This window comes from Anomalospiza imberbis, chromosome 6 (genome assembly GCF_031753505.1).
Source record: "Anomalospiza imberbis isolate Cuckoo-Finch-1a 21T00152 chromosome 6, ASM3175350v1, whole genome shotgun sequence".
In the NCBI taxonomy this organism is placed as follows: Eukaryota; Metazoa; Chordata; class Aves; order Passeriformes; family Viduidae; genus Anomalospiza; species Anomalospiza imberbis.
The window spans coordinates 45,441,643-45,457,158 of NC_089686.1; the positions used below are offsets into that span (position 1 = coordinate 45,441,643).

At 41.2% G+C, this 15,516-nt stretch overlaps 1 protein-coding gene and 1 long non-coding RNA gene across 17 annotated transcripts in view; one reads left to right on the forward strand and one right to left on the reverse strand.

The window, feature by feature from the left end:
• TSPAN4 (tetraspanin 4) overlaps nt 1-15,516 on the forward strand; it is a 412,669-nt gene that overhangs the window by 158,962 nt on the left and 238,191 nt on the right. The window lies entirely within an intron of this gene.
• LOC137475969 (uncharacterized) lies at nt 3,497-6,311 on the reverse strand. Its single transcript, XR_011000165.1, has 3 exons — nt 5,970-6,311; nt 4,050-4,156; nt 3,497-3,940 (listed from the first exon to the last, which is right to left on the reverse strand). It is a non-coding gene; the product is annotated as an uncharacterized lncRNA (long non-coding RNA).

Genomic DNA, 15,516 nt, shown 5'->3' on the forward strand with positions numbered 1-15,516 from the left:
TGTAGAGTTTAAATGTGGAAACATCTCTCAGTCAGACAAGGATATTTGGCTCAGAAAATGAGAGGAGGAGGTCAGTGCATGCCATGAAGTGATACATGAGGGGATGAGATGTGTCGAATGGAAAAGACTGGAAAAAGGCAAGGTAGGAGAACTGAAGGAGAGAAAATTGGAAGTAAAGGGAGTGGAAACAGGGAGAGGCTGTAAGGTTCTGATGAAATGAAAATGAGTAGTTGTTAATATACAGGAATCGCTCTGTGACTTTGGATAGGCTGGGCTTCCTGCTTGCCTGGCTTTCTTGCCATGCTGTCCCTGTTCACTTCAGTAGAGAACTTGGCCTTCATCACTCAGAGGTTGCCATCTGTCATAGTCACCCACTGGCCTGTGAATTATTTGCGCTCGTCTAAAGGCATGAGCTGAATGCGTGAGCTCTGCTGTCACTCCAGGATTGATGCTGCAGCTCAGCTGGAGGCCAAATGGTAGAGTCTCAGCCCCCAAAAAAGCCCCAAAGTAGCTCTCTCCAAGGTTCCCAAAGAAGGAGTGCAGGCTTCAACTGTGCTGTAGCCAAGGCTGAGGGCAGAGTAGCAATATTTAAAACTGAAAAAAATATCAATGCTGCTCACCTCTGTGGGCCTTACAGTTTCATTATTGTTTGGATGAAGTTCACAGAAATTAATGTGATAACTCTGCTATTTCTAATATGTTTAAAACTATCTGCAAACATGTGAGTTCATCCTCACCATTCATTCATGCTAAGGGGGAAGTGTGATACATATATTAGACTATAGCACTGACCAAAATAACCTGACGCTTTGCACCCGGTGGGCAGCTGATGAATGTGGTGGTCTGTTTCAATGTCACTGCCTCCCTGCAGTCAGTGTTTAGGCACAAATGACAGAAACACAAATACATTCCCAAAATGAAGAAATAGTTACAGTTCATGAACTGCAGAGGGTTGGATTCAAAATTGGGGAAGTTACAGTAGCTTCATTAAAGTTTCATTTATTTATGTTTATGTTATTTTATCAGCATGATTTCACAGCTCTAGTTCAGAGCGTGGTGTTGAGAGTAACTGAGTCAGCTTAAGTAAGGTGGAAATGGACTCTGCTGTGAGGAGACCGGAGCTGGGAGGGAGAGTTAGCTCTCTTAAATCAGTGTACAGTGAGTAAAAATAATTATGTGGAACTACAGCCTTAATAGAGTGCTGCAATTTTATACCAGCTCCTGATATGACTGGTAAATTGTAGCTGAAGTTTAATTTAAACACCACCCCCTGCTCTTCATGCTCTTTGTCATAATTATGAGAGCTGCTCTCATCTGATCATGGCCCTAAGAGTTAACAGTATGAGGACACTAAAGGTAGGCTAAGAGTGAGTCATCTACTCCATATCATGAATTTATAAACTAGCTATGCCAGTGGAATTATCAAAGAAATTTGGTGTTCTGGAAGTACTTTTCATAGTCCAAGTGCATATTATGCTCCTATTAATTTAATAATTTAAGCTTAACTTTTCTGAAAGTGTGTTGATGCTGTTTGTAGTGGTTTTGGAAGATGAGAGGTCTGTTTACAGTCTCAGTCTCATCATATCTTTCTGTTGTTACAGAGGTGTTTTAAGTTTTGTTTGAGGTTAAATCTATGCAATTCCTTCATATCAACTGAATAATGCTTCTAGTGTGTTGAGAACAGGAGTGGTATTTTTTTTTTGTTAATTTTGCCAAATAACTGTATCTATTGCTATACAGTTTAATAGAAACTTTCTGAAGGACAGAAGAGAGCTTCACAGTGTTTTTTAAAATTTTCATAATGTGCAAGCGAAAGATGCTTGGGTTGTCCTGGGTTTTGGAGTTTAGGCAGCCCATTAGTTAGTATTTCTGGATATGTCTGTGGCACAGATTTAGACATTCTTTGCCATTTTGAATTTATTTCTTTTTACTTCAGCAGGTACTAAATCTAATAAGGGCAGACATGTCACTATCAAATTGAAGCAGAGACAGGAAATAGGCATTTGTCATATGGATGAATTTCAACAAGCTTGAGTTCATATTGGTTTTTGAAAAGCAGATTGATATGATAAATGGCAGCAAATGAAATTCTGTTTAACAGTTACTGACCTCTTTTTTTTTTTTTTTTTTGGTAGTATTCCTGCAGAAGTTGCAGTATTCAAGCCTAAATATAGAAAATAGGCTGCAAGCATGTTATGAAGCTTTCCATAGGTATAAAGAGTGTTCTCCAAAGCGCTCTAAGTGATGAAGACTTGCTAAGTACAAGGAATTTTGCTATTGTCTAGTTCTGTTACAAATGTGAAGGGATAGAAAAATGGAGATTCTCCTGACAGATGTTAGCCATGCTCCTTGATGTACATCTGGCAAGCCCTTGGACTTAAATTGCAGCATCCTCACAGACATTAACATGCACTGGTTGATCCGTGCTTCTCTGCCCCTTGCCTTGGCAAACACATAACTAATAATGTTTATTGTCCGATCACAATGGGAAATCTCTTTATTGCCAAGGTCAACGTGAGGTGGCATGCCAGCAAAGCCTGAGGAGGGCAGTAGATCTTGGGAGTGACAGAAGAGGATGGCCAGATTCTTTATTGTGGAGTCTTTAATTTCAGATATCCCTGCTAATAAGTCTCTCCAGGCATGGGAGAGCTCTCTTATGGTGTCTGGGTGAGAGAGGATAAAGCATGTATAGGAGGGTACAGTTTTTCTCCTCTTACCTAGTGCATGTGGGCAAAGAAATCAGCAAAGGCCATGGAGCTGCCACCTCCTGCTGAACCACCTCCTTTAAAATCTTTGGGGCACATCATTAGATGTATGTTAGCAGAAATACATTTAGTAGTACAAGGATACAGAAAAACATGCGTGTTTAAAATCTTTAAAATCCCTTTAAAATCTTTGGGGCATATCATTAGATGTATGTTAGCTGAAATACATTTAGTAGTACAAGGATACCGAAAAACATGCTTGTGAAGATCAGTCATTCTGAACAGAGAGAAGTCCAAGCATTCTCTCTGCCCCCTTGTTCTGTGGGAAATCTGTGACAGAGCTAATTGTGACAAAACCAGTTTTTATAACCAATTTGATATCACATCTGGAAAAATGTCAAGATACTTTACAGCCTTAGTTGTAGTCAAGCAAACATTGAGCAGAACTTTGGATAAGACAGCTTACGCTCTTCATAATGTATTTGTATTTATCATGTGTATATACATGTATGTCTCTATTCCTATAGAAAAGCAGACTGTGGAAACACAATGTTCATTTCTTACAGTCCTTGAGTAAAGTGGTCCCTCATACTCCTAATAGTTTCTGGATGTATTATTTCTTTTTCTTTTTTTCCCCTATTCTTTTTTGTGCCTCTAAGAAAGAGGAGCAAAGGCCAACTTTGGTAGCAGCCGCTTTCCTTTTGAGAACCTCTGTTCTTTGCTGCATGTCAGATGGTGTTAGAGAATAGTTTCTAAACCAGATTAATTGAGTTCAAACAAAGTTCCCAAGCTTTGCAGAAGCTGTCAATTTGCGTTTTTATTTTTATTTCTTTTTTTTTGACACAATCTAGTGTCAAAAAGAGTTCAAAATTTGATATGACAGCATGAGGAGAAGGTGTTGTGCCTTCTTTCCAATTTAGAAGAATTGCCTTCCAAGTGAGAAGATCTCCAGCATCTCCTAGTGTTGTGAAGAATGCAGCAAGTACAAAGATGTTCTGCAATAAATGTCTCCAGGAGGCCTGGTGAAGCCTGAATTTGGACATGGCTGAGCCAGTTGAGACCCTCCCCAGTATGAAATACCTCACAAGCTAGGATTGTGAGGAGCAAGTATTCTGCTGTTGTATCTAATTTGCTAGCAAGAAAACTATGTTTGCTAATTTTTAATTACTTGTTGCATTACATTTCCTTGCAAATCCTTGTCTCCTGTCCAGTATTAACTTCCTCTTGGGAAAACCCTGAGAATGAAAGAAAATACAATTCCAGATAATTTATTCTGGCTGATTAGTTCTCTATCTTGGACACAGTGGAAGAGCTGCTGTATTCTGTTATAGTATTTATTCCTACCTGTTGCTTGGAGTGGGGTTTGGTTCTCTCCCATGGTGAATCTCCTGTTCATCCCTGTCCACCTACAGTTGTTGGTGTGATGAGCCATTTGGGCATAGTCAGGTTCCCTGAAGGAGTAAATTAATAGCTTCCTACAGGTTTTGTCAATCTCTTGAGGAACCTCCACAAGCTAACTGCTCACTTAAGGTAGTGTTGTTCAGTCTGTAGACAAATTGAAATTCCTTTGGCTTCAGATCTGGGTTTCAGTGCAGCTTTTATGCAATATCTTAATCTTAAACTGTTGTTTAAACTTGTACTTCCCTAACAGAGCACAAAACCAGGTACTTTATGAATATGCTTGTAGGCTTGAATGCCTACAAAGCACCAGCAAATGCCAGCTCTTGCACTTGTCCTGTTCAGTACTGCTCAGTATTCTGGATGGTGCAGAACCTGCCATGTAAGTCTTAAATCTTTAACTTGGCAACAGAAATGCCACGCAGTTAACTCACTGCCTGGTCTTTGCTATGCTTCATCTAGTTTTCTGATTTCATTTGAGATTTGGTGATACCAGGTCTGCAAGTGGCAATGACAGCCCCAGGTGTTTGTAGGCATACGGCCAGAGGTGTGTGTTTAAATGCATGGATGTATGTGTGCACACTGAATGCCTATGCAATTCCATTACATGATGAGTTACCATCATCACTGTCAGTGGGCTGCCAGGGTTTTATTTCATTGCATTGACTCTCAAGGTGCCCTACATGAAGGAAAGAATGACAACACCTCGACTCGAAGGCACACGTTCTAGAGATTGCTCAGGAGGAAAACGGTTGACTTGGAAAGTTCAATTTTGAAAGCAATCTTTTTCCAGGTACTGAAAGATAACAAGGGAGGAATCCTGCCCAAGAAATGAGACACAAAATTTACGAACTGTCAGACAAGTGGCATTGACTTTGAACAAAATCAACACCAGACTCTCTGAGGCTTGGGGTGTCAGTGGAGCCCAAAAATCACAGACACATATTTGAATGATGCAGACGAGTAGCCTTTGTATGGCAAGGTTGCTTTTATCTCCTAAAGTAAAATAATGGCATCCATAAAGGTGACTTTGCTACAGGGAAGACTTCCATGCAATCTAGATGTTGAAACAAATATCTTGAAGATGTGTGGAGTAATGAATTTTAATTGATTGCATTCCTCTTTCCATGGGAAAACTTCTTTCTATATTTTATAGTGTGTTTCACTTCAAATTCTGATCCTGTTTGAAGGGGTTTCCAGTTTAGTTTGAGAAAATAAAAAGTGATGAGTGTTGAGAAAGATATAATGTGTTGAGATAAGCTGTTCTTTTAGTCTTCATGTAGTGCTTTGAGGATTAGAATTAAAAACCACAAGTTCAGAAAGGTTGATTAAGTTGTTGAGCTAAAACAGTCAAAATGGTGGTCAAAGTTTGTAAACGTGCTAGCAGGTGGGAATTTTTTTTGTTTTGTTTTTAAAGCCTCAGCTGTCCTCCTGCTGTGTTAGATCTATATCGGTTTGGTTAAGCTGACATCTTTATACTTCCCAGCTTGGAAGCTGGGTCTGTGCTGTTTTTGCCAGTTAGAGGATATTGAAGGAAGTGCCAGGCAGGTGCTTTGCAGGGCCACGAGAGGTGAGAGCTGCAGGGGATAGCACACTGCAGGTAAGAAAAGCTGCAGAATGGCTCCATTCTCTCCCTGCCTGCTGTGTCCACTGGACCTGTTGCTCTCGCTTTGGCCCAGTGATGCTGCTCCCAGCATGTGCCAGGCTTGGGAGTGAACATTATTGTGTTAAGTGAAACCAAAACCAAAGAAAGAAAGAAGCTGAGTGAACAGTCACAATCTACCTCAAAAATATGATGTGAGTGTGCTAATTCTGCCTGCGACGTTCCTTGAAGATCAGATTTCTACAACAAAATGAGAGGTATACCTACAAATCCCCAGATTTGCCACTGCATAGCTCCACCAAGGACAATGACATAGGTGTTTCCTGGGGATATCCCCATGTGTAGGAAAGGAATGGAACCTGGAAGGGGTTGTACTCAGTTGGGATCGGCCTCTTCTCCCAGGCAACCAGTGACCAGATGAGAGGGAATGACCTCAAGCTGTGCCAGGGCAGGTTCAGGTGGGACAGTAGGAAGAATTTACTCACTGAGGTGGTGGCCAGGCATTGGCATGGGCTCCCCAGAGAGGTGATGGAGTCACTATTCCTGGAAGTGTTCAAGGAATAGCTGGAGGTAGCACTTAGTGCTGTGGTTTAGTTGACATAGACTCATAGAATATTCAACCTAGAAGCATAGAATGTTGTGGAGTTGGAATGGACCTTAAGGATCATCTGGTCCCAACCCTCTGTCATGGACAGGAACATCTCCCACTAGATCAGCTTGCTCAAGGTCTTATCCAGCCTGGCTTTGAACACTTCCAGGGTTGGGGCATCTATAAACTCCCTAATTAACCTGGTCCAGTGTCTCACCACCCTCATGGTAAAAAATTTCTTCTAATACTGAACCTAAATTTTCCCTCTTTCAATTTTGAAATTATTTTATTATTACTCCTTGTTCTGTCACCACAGTTCCTGCTGAAGAGTCCCTCTCTGGCTGTTATTAGGCCAAAGGTTGCACTTGATGATCTTGGAGGGTTTTTTTTCTCAATCTTAACAATTCTATCTTTCATGATTTTAAATTACAATAATGCTTTAAAAATTAAGTTTTACAAGATTAGCTTTTAATTACAAAGTCAAAACAAAGCTGACAAATCCAAGGGAAAAAATGTGTTGTTCAGTGGAAATTTGTATTATACTTTGATTTTGATACATTTCTCTGTTTCCATCAGGAAAAAACCTCCCACTCACTATGGAGGAAGGTGATTTTCAAGCCCTGTCTTGCAAGTTGGAAATTTAAATGCAGTATCACTGTGGGTGCAGGTGGCACTGAGAAAGTGAAATAGGGCTTAAAATATTGTTGTAAAAGACCCCTTGTGAAGTAGATCTAGGTAAAAAGTGAGACTCCACTCCTGTTTGCTGCCACTTAGATTTTCCTTCTGATAGGGATTATACCCTAGCAAATTCAATGTTGAGATCAGATTATGACCTATGGCTTTAATTTGCTTTACTATTTCAATCTACAAAAAGGGCAGGAGGGAAAACCTGGGGGTCTACAGACCTGTTAGTCTAACCTTTTTCTGGAAGAAAAAGTTAGTTACTTAGTTAGGGTTAGTTAGTCTATGGAGAAAATTATACTGGGTGGTATTGAAAGGCACTTAAAGAATAATGCAGTCATCAGGTACAGTGAACATGGTTTCACAAAGGGAAAGTCCTTTTTAACTAATTTCACCGCTTTGTATGGTAAGGTCAACTGCCTAGTGGAGGAGGGAAAGGCAGGAGATGTGTAACTTTTCTGGATTTTAGTAAGACATTTGATAGTGGTACCTTCCCAGGATCCTTCTGGACAAGCTGACCAGCTGTGGGATGAGGGGGTTTGTGTTGTGCTGGGTGAAGAACTGGCTGAAGGGCAGAGCTCAAAGGGGTTGTAGTGAGTGGGGCTTCATCTGGCTGGCAGCCATCCACTAGCAGCATTCCTCAGGGTTCAGCTCTAGGCTTGTTCAGTTTATTTATTCTGATCTGAATGCAGGATTTGACTGTACCATTAGCAAATTCACTGGCAGTACCACGGTGGGGAGGTGCTGTTAGCTCTCTGGAGGGACAGGAGGCCTTGCAAGAGGCCCATTGGAGCATTGGGCTGTCATTAATGGGATGATATTTGGCAAGCTGAAATTCAGCTGGATTCTGCACCTGGGATCTGGGAATGCTGAGCACAAGTATAAACTGGGAGAGGAGTGGCTGGGGAGCAGCAGGGCTCTGGGGGTGCTGGTTGGCATCAGCTCAGCAGAAGTCAGCAGTGTGCCCTGACAGCCCAGAGGTCAAATTCCATCCTGAGGTGCATCAAACACAGCAAAACCAGCCCATCAAAAGGGTGATCATCCCTGTGCGTTCAGTGTTGGGGCTGCCTCACCTTGAGTACAGCATGCAGTTATGGGCCCCACAGTTTAAGAAAGATCCTTGAATGGATCCAGAGGATATGAAACCTGGTAAAAGGGCTGGAAGGCATGTCCTGTGAGGACCTTTTTGTTTTTCTAGTTTGGAGAAAAGGAGGCTGAGGGGTGACCCCGATGCTCTCTGCAGCTTCCTGAGAAGAAGTGAAGAGGAGGGTGCTGATCCCTTCTCCCTAGTATCCAGTGATAGGATGCATGGGAATAGTTCAAAGCTACACCAGAGGAGGCTTAGGCTGGACATTGGGGAGCATTTCTTTACTGGGAGGATGGTCAAACACTGCAACAGGCTTCTAGAAAGGAGGTCAATGCCCCACAATTGCCAGTGTGTAAGAGGTGTTTGGACAATGCCTTCAGCAGCATGCTTTGACTTGGTCAGCCCTGAACTGGTCAGGCAGTTGAATCAGATGGTTGTTGTAGCTCCTTTCCAACTCAAATAGTCTGTTCTATATCCTTCAGATGTTGTCTCTCTGCTCTTAGAGGCAGTATCAGGAACAGGAAAATCTGAGAGCTGCTTGTTCTTCATTGCTAACAAGGGCACTGGGAATAGTGTGGGAAAGCACGGGCTGGACATCAGAACTTAGATGGCAGGAGACTCACCCAAGAGTGATTGGGGATCGGATTTTTGCTTGTGGACCACAAAATCGTCTCTTTTTATTAAATTGATGTGGTTAGTGTGTGACAACTGTGACATTGTTTTGTGAAATATAGCCTTTAGACCTCTTTCCAAATGGATAAAAAAAATACCTGTCTTGATTTATAGAGAAAAAAAGTCTTAAGCTGTAGGTGACACTAGCAATGAAAATGTCAGGCTCTGTGCATGTAATACATAACACTGTGCTGTGTTTTCACTATATTTAATTGTTATGGGAAAATACCAGGACTTTGGCTCTTCTGATTGCTCATTTTGAATGCAGCCTTTCTCAAGATAGAGAAAGTTTCAAATTCCTAGGGAGCAAAGTGCAGCCATCTGAACAGCTGCAACCTTTGGCCTTCCTCCTCAGAAATCAGTAGGATTTGGTCATCTCCTATGGGAGAATGATAAAACCTTAAGAAGATGTACAAAAGGGGAATTTTCAGCAGAAACTTTTTTTTTTTTTTTTTTAATCAGCTATCCTGAGCTATCTGCTGGAAAGCTCTTCTCTCTTTTTGATTGCAAGGGATGTCTTTAATTTTCATCCAAAATATATTTATGTTCTGCCCAAATATTTGTCCTTCTGCTTTTATTCTTGAAAAAAAATTATCACAAGATTGAAAGCTTTCAACACAGGGGCAACTGCAAGAATATTTTACTGAGGAAGGATAACTGTGGCACTCTTAGTGACTTGCATGGATGACTTTGCAGAGCATGTCTTCACTCTTCAGCCCCTTCTTACATTATGACTGAGGGAAATACTGCTGAATGCCTTTATTCTTTTTTTGCCCATTGTCCTGCTTTTAGCTGCAGTAGTTACTTTTCCTCATGGTACCTGGCACAGTGCTGTGTTTTGGGTTTAGTATGAGAATAATGGTGATAACACTGATATTTTAGTTGTCACTATGTAGTGCTTACTCTAAATGAAGAACTTTTCAGTTTTCCACACTCTGCCAGCAAGAAGGTGCACAAGAAACTGGGAAGGACCATGGGCAGGACAGCTGATCCAAACTGGCCAGAGGGATGTTCCATGCCATAGAATGTCAGGCTCAGGATATAAACTGGGGGGAGTTGGCCTGAAGCCACTGAACAGTGCTGAGGGATGGGCTGGGCATCGGTCAGTGGAGGGATGAAGTGCTGTGCATCACTTGTGTTTCGTGTGGCTTTTAATTCCTCTCTTTCTCCTTTCCATTGCAATTATTGTTATTGCTATTATTATTGGCATTAGTATGATTATAATGTTTTGCTTTGTTCCAGTGATTGAAATGTTCTTCTCTCAACCCAAGAGTTCTTATTTTTTTTCTGCTTCTCTTCCCAGTTGCATCCGGGTAGTGGGGGTGTGGGAGTGACAGGCAGCTGTGGGATACATGGTTGCCAGCTGGGGTCGAGCCATGGCATGTGTACATGGACAGATGATGAACAACCCCGAATTTGTTTTCCCTGGGAAGAAGTCTCCCTGTTCTTCAGCAGGGAGCGAGGTGGCTTATGTTAATCAGGTCATTACAAGAACTTGCATTAGGCTAATAGAAGATCATGGAATTGGCTTAACACTTCAGCAGTTTTATTACTGGAATTGCAGAGCTGAATACTCAACAGAGGAATGAGATCATTCTGGTCTTGCATTCTGCCTCAGCATGCACTCAGAGATGGCAGAGCACTGTCAAGAACAGGGGAAACTGCAAATGGATGTGCCAGAATATCATCATGGCCAAGACACGGTGCCTATGTAGGAACAGGCAAATGACAAAAATACCACCAGTAAGTAATAGTGATTTTTTGAGTCACTTCTGATTCTCATCTGCTGATGTCCTGGAGGTTAAACCCATTAATGGATGGCAAGTTGCATCCAGCTGACTACTAACATTGCTGCTTTAATTTTTGACTTTCCCTGGTTGTCTTACATGGCTGTATAGCTGCACTAGAATGTCCGGTCCAGCCGTTCAATATTTTCTATAAGGTAGTGTGCACAGTGTTATCATTAAATCTGATTTATACAGTTTTTTATTTTTAATTTTAGTATTAAACTACTGAAACACAGGTTCAGTTCTGCTTGTTTGTTAAACACTGTTACAATACAGGAGCTGAGTTCTAATGAGAAACTTGGCTGAGATAATTTGCAGGAACCTTTCACAGGAGTAAAATATTGGTTGGAAATAAAATTTCAGTCTCAGGCTGCCATGGGTCAGTCATTGTAAAGACAGTTTAAAAATAATGAAAACGTTCTCACTGGATAAAAGTTTTGAATGAGGTATATGAATTATAAATGTTAATGATGGATTTCCAAAGTCACAATCAGATTTATGAAGATACTTTAGCATGTAAAGGTGCAGGTAGATGTTTTATGGAAATAACGAACTTAAATGTCATTGAGAGCCTCAAAGATGAGATTTTTTTTAAGCTATTTTGGCACTTTGCCTGAATCTTTTTAATGAGACCCAGTTTGCTAAGGGAAAAGGAAGTAGCGCTTTTGAAAGCTGAACTCTGCAAAGTGTTTGAAACTGTTCTTGAAGAATGGAGAGATCTATTACTGCTATACTTGTTTCTGAAAATTGTACATTTAAGGCACTTCTGTAAAAGGCAAAGGGAAAGTTGTATCCTGTTAGAATTGCAGGAGCAAGTTTAAGACCAGTGGGAAAACTTGCTTTGAGGTAGTGAGGGGTAGTGATAAGATCTGCCAAGCTGGGAAATAGATAAGATTTCCTTATTTCTTTGCCTAAAACAAATGTTTGGATTTACTGTAATTTTATTGATTAGCTGAAAAACTGGAGACTTATCTCTTTTGTAATTTCAACTCAAAACTATGCAGTGCAGCCTCTGAATAGAAAGTAGAATAACAGAAAAGAGATTTAAAAATGAAGTAATTTCCAAATAGCTCTATATAAGCACTAAAACCAGAAATAAAGGTGATTTTATAGTTTCACAGTAGCATCAAGCAGTGAAAATCAATCAATGTGAACCAGTTTTATAGTATTAAAACCCATCAGCTCATAGTTGGAAGTAAAACAGGTGCAGCATTCACAGTAAGGAAACCAGCTGGGAAAAAACGAGCAGATTAATGGGAATATTTTAAATACATGTTTGTGTCCATGATCCTTTATCACAAGAGAGAATCCATTAAATTAAGCTTAATTTGTTCACCAAAGTCCAATTATATATGTTACACGGTGAAAATGTGTGCTAGATTGACCCTGGCCAGCAACTGAATGCCCACTGGCCAATTGCTCACTGCCTGCAGCCCCTCTCCAGTGGGATGGGGGATTGAATTGGGACAGAAAAAGTAGAAAACACCATTTTGAGTGAAGCAAAGCTTTGTGTGCAAGCAGGGAAACCAGGAGCTCCTTCCCATCAGCAGGCAGGTGTTTAGTCCCTCCCTGTAGGCGGGCAAAATGCTTACTTGGGAAGGCAAATGCTGTAACAGCAAACAGCCCTCCTTCTTCCTCCTTTCCCTGAGCTTTTATTGCTGACCACAACACCATGGGCTGTGGGGTATCCCTTTGGTCACTTGGGGTCGTCAGTCCTGGCTGTGTCCCCTCTTGTCTTCCTGCCCAGTGCTCAGGGTGACATTGCCATTGAAGAGTGATTTTGCCTGGTTTTCCTCCAGTGTTGATGCTGCTGGAACTACTGTGCCTAGTGGCAACTAGAAGAAGGTTCTGCTGGTGACTGGAGTTGCTGGAAGTTTCTGCAGTACCTTGGCATTTTTCACTTGGCCATTTTGCCAGAATTCACCATTTTCTTGGATCAACTGCATTCCATAATAAGTCCATCAAGACATGTATCTCTCTGGTCACAAGTTGGAGTTGCGGTGCCATTTTCCACTGCTGGAGAGGCTTGGTTTTTATTACTAATTTATTTTTACTGACTGAAGTTTTGGATTTTTGTTAGAAATCATTTCCCAGGGTGTACTTTGCTCGTATGGGATGGCATCTTCATCCCTTCAGCTATGGCTGAGGCCCTCTGACTTTAGTTGAACCCATTTCAATTGCACCTAAGGAATCTAAATCCTCAGCTTCTTTGTTGCCTTCATTTGGACATGATGAATTCCACATGCATGTGAATCTCATGTTTTAGAATAGCTTAATTTTTGGAGTTGCAAAGTTGCCTTGTCTTTCCAATGGTGCTTAAACCAGAGGTGGACACTCAGTGGCTGGGTAGTTTTGTTTCCTATGCACAGGCTGTGATTTCAGTCAAAATGCATGAATTTAGGCTTTTGAATCAGTTTTGCTGATGTGCAGGAGGCAGATCAGTGAGTTACATGTTGATATTGCATTTAAATGAGGCATGAGGCACTTGCTAATTTTTCCAAACCTAATGGTTATTTCAGTTCTAAGTATTTTTATTTTTATTTCTTTGAAATTAGTGACTCTGTTATATATCTCTATTTTGAGTGGACATCTATGTCTACCTTTAGTTTATTTTGTCCTGAAAATTCTTATTTTAGAATGATAAAAGCATGTAATAAAGAGTGATTATTTGTAACCTGTACAGACTATCTCTGAGAAGACCACAAATATGGAGCTCTTGAGAGTTGAGAACTATTTTATACCATAAACTTACTAATATCTTATCCCTGCCTACTCTTTTAATGGAGGCAATCTGTTTTTAAAGTTTTAGAGATGTGTTTAAAGTTGCTATTTCAGTCTACATTTTCATATTTTCCTTTGCCTGAAGCAGCTGATATCTCCTGAATCCTGAACAGGCTATTTGTGTGTGAAGAAGCATTATGGCTCTGCCTGTGTAAACAGAATTTGAGTTGCTTCTGAATGCCCAAGCAGTGCCAGAGTTAGGTAAATAAACTAAGTACATTAATTGCTCCTACATCCCTTGAGTGCTTCCACTTTGTAGGTTTTACAGTAGTGTTAATATATTGTAATCCATTATTATTTGCAAAATTAAAATTTTCTTTCTTTGCCTGCATCTGCCACTGTTAATTCAGAAGCTCTAATAAATGCATTAAAAGAGGGAAGTAATAAGCAAAAGAAAGCCCCTCTGGGAATGTATAATTTTACTCTTTATGTTGTGTTGGAAGAAAATAAGCAGTGTAAACATGCAAAGTTAGCATGCTGCTAAAGTGAGACTACAAAGGAAAGTTGTAAAACCCTTCTGTGGCTGTTGCACTTGCATTTGTTATAAAAATAGGATGAGACTCAGTAAGTGCAGGGATGTGCTGAAAGCAGGTGTCAGACTTGCATCGAAGGATGGGCCTGTGGAGATAGAAGCTGTGAGCAGTGTCATGCATTGGGATGGGAAGCTACCCAGTGGGGCACACTGGATATGTCATTTTTATCAGGGAAAACAATAAACCATCAGAAAGCTGAGATTCATAAAGGAAAGAGGGAGAATCACAGAAGGACCTGTATGTGGACACAGCGTATCAGTAAGAATAAAGGTGGCCGAATGGGGAGATGAAGCTTTTCAGAGTGAACTGTTTGATTTGAAAACAATTGCCTTACTGCCTTTTGGGAGCTTGCTGATAGTAAACATGCAATTCTCCTATTAATCTGAAGTGCCAGAGGGCAGCAGGAGATGTCAGATATGGATGCTTTGTTTAGCCATTGTATGACTTCAAAGGTGAGCATGAGATAGCCCATGACAAGCTGAGCATGGGATTAAGTCAGAGATTCACAGAGATTCAGGCAGACTAAAGGAAGAAATTAGGATTGGAGCAAGATGGTGGAAAAGAAAGTGAACAGAGTGTGGATGTTTTGGGAAGCCCTTAAATTGAAAGGGTTTTTTGCAAGGCTGGGCTCAGGCAGAAATAGGAAAAGCTGAGCAGAGTGGAGGAGAATAAACATTTGTGTGTGGCAGAAGAAGCAAATGTGCTTCATTCCTTTTGGTAGCATTGTACTGTATCCTGCAGGGGCTTCCTTGGAGCTTCGGGGGAGATGCTGGGTTCAGCACCTCACTGCAGGAGACACACCTGGAGGCTGTGAGCTCCTCCTCAGCCTGGCTTGCAGCAGCCAGGCCTCCCAGGGATTCTGCTGTCCCCTCTGCCTGGGGAGCAGCTGCAGGAGCACTTGCAGGCAGCAGTGCCAAAGCACAGGGTCTGTAGGGCAGCTAAATAGCAACCCTGGGGATAGGAAGAGAGCCTTTCCCAGTGGGTAGGATGTGACAAATGCCCTGTTGTTTCAATGAGATAATCTTCTCCCATTAGTCTAATCACTGTAATTAGTCAAGCTGTCCTCCCTGGTGATGTCCCCTGGGATGTGTGTTTAGAAATTTTCCTCCTGTTAGCGCCTGAAGGGTGCTGGATTTGGGAGTAAAGAAGATCAGCACTGTTGTTATCCACACTAAGAAGAGAAATCTGAGCAAAAGGGGCAGTTTCAGAGTATGACTTTGAATAATCACAATAAAAGGATGTGATGTGATGATTTTTGGCGAGGTGTGGGTGAAGGTTAGGAAAGGAATAAGCTCATTGTGGTGAATGAGATGTATGTAGTTGTACGGTGGCAAGGAAGCCTCTGTTGGGATATTTGTCTCATGGTTTCTGCCCTAAGCATACTTTCTGGTGGAAAGACTGTCAGTCTACAGCTGTTAGGGTACTTCCAGTCCAGAAACAGGCATGTTCAGTAATATGGTTTTTATGCAGACATAAAGCAATTAAAATAAAATAAAGGAGGTTCTTTAATTTCATGAGGCTTAAAAATGTGTTTGGTCCACAAGGCCGCACAAATCCCTCTTGATTTTCTAATGTGCAGCAGCATTGGGATTTGCAGAAAAAATGGAGCTAATAATTTCTAGGAGCTGGTCTGATCCATTGCTTGAGAAGCTGAGAGCTTGGGCTTGTTCCCCTGAGTAA